The 4,101-nt window shown below is 37.0% G+C and overlaps 1 long non-coding RNA gene across 1 annotated transcript; it reads left to right on the top strand.

The window, feature by feature from the left end:
* Positions 1-283: 283 nt before the first annotated feature.
* On the top strand, positions 284-3,558 carry LOC134163396 (uncharacterized). The gene is made up of 4 exons (XR_009964720.1): positions 284-388; positions 800-947; positions 1,525-1,673; positions 3,354-3,558. It is a non-coding gene; the product is annotated as an uncharacterized LOC134163396 (long non-coding RNA).
* Positions 3,559-4,101: the final 543 nt, after the last annotated feature.

Raw genomic sequence — 4,101 nt, 5'->3', positions numbered from 1 at the left:
TTTTCCCAAAGAGTTAAAACCCAAAATGTTAGTGTTGTAGCTAAAGACAAAGTTATTTTTAGTAATTTAAAAAGTGTTGCAATGTAAACAAGTACAAAAAAAGCCCACAGGCAAACCAGTCAATATAGGGTATTTTTGTCTACCATTGTAGGCTACACCACTTCTGTATTAACCATCTTAAGCAAAAAATGTGCCAGACCATTTGGGCTTTAGTATAATGATATTGTGATTTATTGCACTCAGTTTCCATTCTGCAGCAATTACCAGAAGAGCTGATAATGGTCTGCAATTTGTTTTCCAGACCAGGGAGTAGCTGCCAGCAGGAGCTGCTCACACAGAAAGACAGTAGTTGTTTACCGGCACTGCAGAGCCAGACCAGGGAGGACAGGTCAGTGACAATCCTCGGAATACACGGTGCCAGCCTGTTGAACTGATAAGAGCTGGTTATTCAGGATGGTGCATTGGGACCCAACAGTGTAAAAACTGGCTTGGTATTAAATTTCTATGGAAAAAGATGAGACCTGACTAAAATAATGGACAATGTGTCAGTCTTTCTCCCCTCCAGTTCACTCATGTTGATTTAAGAAAGTCCTCGATTCCAAGAATCAAGTGACACACCCCCTGTTTTTAAAAGCTTACAGCCCTAGCTGTTGGTGGCATTTCCTTATAATGGAATTTACTGTAACCACTTGTTATATGGAATCTTTATAATCCATGGGGCTAGAGATGTTTCCTGTTTTCAACTGGTTTCTTGGTGACCTTGGAGTCAATGTATTGAAGCTCAACATACTTTTCTGAGAACCTGATCCTGTCCAGCTGTGACAACTGTTTATCAGCTGCCAAGAGAGATCCTGTGAATCTCACTGCAAAAGACATATATCCCTCTTCAGATATAAGATGATTTCATACTAACTGTAAACTTAGGGGTTTCCCTAACTATCAACAAGGTTAGTTTAGTTCTCTTTTGCAGGAAAGGGATTGCAGGCTAAAAAAGTATTGCATTACTAAATTTAGTAATTGCATTACTAAAAGATTGCATTACTAAAAAAGTAATTTGGCATAAGGTGTCATGGCCCAGATCTTAACGTGCAGAGTAGTTAATTTCATCAGGTAATCAGATGAGGACATCACATAATACGCAAGTATTTAGCAGATTGAGAAAAAACTTTGTCTTCTCTAAGGAAGGAAAAAGTTGTTCAGTATTTTGTCATTAGAAAATGAAACTGATTTTTTTTAAAAAGCTATACTTGACTTAGCCTGTATTCTGTCTCCTCTTCTAGTTCTCCTTGTCTGTTTACACTCTTTGCTGTACCTGTGTTCAGTACTTAGTATTTTGGATGAACAATCATATAAATAACTGTGTGCTACTTGAGCATAATGATACTGATTATGTTCTTCTACCTTCATTAAGCTCGGTGTCTGGAGTTTTAGAATAGTAAAATGGACTTTTACTGTGCTTTATTTAAAGGAGAACAGTTAAATGGTTTGCCTCCCTCAAACTGTACCCTTTTTTATTCCTGTAAGATGGTCGGAAAGAGAGGAAGGATTCCTATTGGCAGTCTCATTTGTGAAAGCTGTAATATAAGGATCTGGATCACACCCAGTAAGAGAACTAAAACCAGTACTATGTCAAGACAGTGTAACAACCAGGGGATTGTAGATGCCAAGCACAAGTAAGGACTCTGCATTATTACTTCTTTTTGTCTCTGCTTTCTTTCACACATACGCTTCTGGTTGTGAACACTCTCTTGCAATCTCTGGAGGCAGTGGAATTCTTACGAAGTTTTCAGCAAGAACAGGAATATCAATGACTGCAGCAGGCACTTGGCAAGGAGGCATAAATATCTCCTCACCATCATTTTCCCCATTAGTAGCAACTGTTTGGTTTTTTTTTTCCTTCTTTTTTTTATTTTTTTATTTTTCCAGCTGTTTTGCTCCTAAACACTTCAGAAAGGTTGTAGTTTGTACTGAAGTCACTTTTCAGTAAGCAGCCAAAATAATCAGGTACTAATTATGGCTAAGAACAAGGTCCAAAGTGTGATTCATTATAGTTCTTTGGTTCATCTAGAGTAAATAGGAGCTTATCTGTGGGGCTGCCTATTTTTTTTACTTCAGTGATACCTGGAAACTATAGCTCAAGATCTTGGAGGAAACTTTGAACCCTATACTAGTTTAAACAGGTTTGTGGCCTTTGGCTTTTTAACGTTTCCCTTGGTTCACTGTTAGATTTGAGTGATTGCCAAATAGTGTGAAAGCCTGGAAATTGGATATTAATCTTGAAACTCTTCTTTAGAGTCTTTTCCCAAGGAGGATGTTACACATTAAACACTGTCCATCCAGCTGGGCAGAGAAGAATGTTTTCCACTTTTATTTCAACTCTTATTCTCAATGAGAACAGAGAAGCCTTGGTACTTTGCAAGAGTAGACACTGCAGCCACAAAGCAATAGGAAGATGTCTTTGTTTAAATGACTGTATGGCTTATTTTCATTAAAAAAATTGCTTTGCAGTCATGTTAAACCTTTCTGGTAAAGGTATCAAAAAGTTTTGCAACTTTAAATTCACAATGAGAGCACATACTTGTATCATATTATTGTGGCTTCAGAGGATGCTTGAGGTAGGAAGAGATGATGATATTTAAATGTCCCAACTGGCCTAGGAGAAAATATTGACCATTTGTCTACTCTATTATTTTACTCACTATTACATTTCTACCATCCTTTTGAGGAAACAGAGATTTTAATGATTTCATATAGTAGAGAGATGTAATGTGGAAGAAAGTTTAATTCTGAGTAGATATATATTAGTATCTATATTCTATATTATCTGTGGAATAATATGTTGTACTTAAGAGTACTTTATCAAAAACATGACTCTTCATAGTGGTAGTTCAGCTTGTATGTCACATAATGCTTTTGAAAACTACTTTGCATGCCTATCATTCAGTCTTTTGCCCACATAATTCCTGTTGGTTTAAGAATTCCAGCCAGTGCTCAGTTGATAGAAAACACAGACAAATAGAACAAATAAGTGATAGAACTGGTTCTTCCCATGTATGTATGCATATATATGCCTAAGATTTAGATATAAGCATTAAAAATTTAGGTAAATACTTAAGACTAATGCTGGTAGCACTTTTTGTCTTCAGCTATGGTATATGGAGAAAGTGGGTAGTATAACCAGACCCTGCTATTTAACTATATTTCCTTTTTGCCTGTTTATGTAAATGACGAAAAAAGCTGCTTCCATCATCCGGGTGGATGCAGTTTCAAGGGATTCTCAAGGACTCCAGAGGCCTTTAACTTACTCTTATTTTAAGAACAATAGGAAACTTTTATTTCTGAAACATTTTAAGATCTGAAGAGACCTGATTCCAATACATTGAGTTTGGGCCCAAGTCAAACACCGATGATTGCTATGAGATGGCCATGCAGGAAAGCCTGATGTAACTCCTGACTTGGGTGAGCACACCAAAATGGAAGCTATGTACATCTTAAAGGTGGTGTTTTCATCCAGTGCATATTGGAGTAGGTAGGTACAGTTAAGGTTTCCCACCTACTTTATTGAGTCTGTGCTTATTTACCCAATTTTGGGTCTGACCCTGTGCTCATGACAGGCTTGCAAAGAGCAAACTCTATTTGCAAGTCTAATAATGTGGCTGAAACTGGTAATTACTATACATACTTCTGGAAGATCTATAATATAATTAGCAGCTTCTTTGAGTTGCAAGATGACAACAAGAGAAGATTTATGTGCTTCCTTTTAACTTAAGCATGGTTTACTTTGAGAAATACAATTCTGAGATAAGAATAAATGTATATTGCATTGGCCAATCTTCTCTGTGACACAGAGATATGTATTACCTCTTTGCTCAAATTATCCAAAATGATGTTGCTTTCCCTTTTTCTCTGCTTTGATTGCCTTGTGTTTGATACCACCCTTGCCAAAGGGGTACAATTATTCCTACAGGTTAAATCTCTTGATTTTGGGTGGAGAAGTTGTGTAAACGTGTTGCCAGTGTGGCAGTTGGTGAATCAAACTAACTGCCTTACATAACTTCTTCATTAAGAGTCTCACCTGGTAGTATGAGGAATCACAGAAAT

The sequence above is a fragment of the Pezoporus occidentalis genome, unplaced genomic scaffold, assembly GCF_034315485.1.
Source record: "Pezoporus occidentalis ecotype Australia unplaced genomic scaffold, CSIRO_AGI_Poc_V1 ctg20, whole genome shotgun sequence".
Taxonomy (NCBI): domain Eukaryota; kingdom Metazoa; phylum Chordata; class Aves; order Psittaciformes; family Psittacidae; genus Pezoporus; species Pezoporus occidentalis.
Note: the sequence above shows the minus strand (reverse complement) of the source record. Positions and strands in the feature narration are given on the sequence as shown.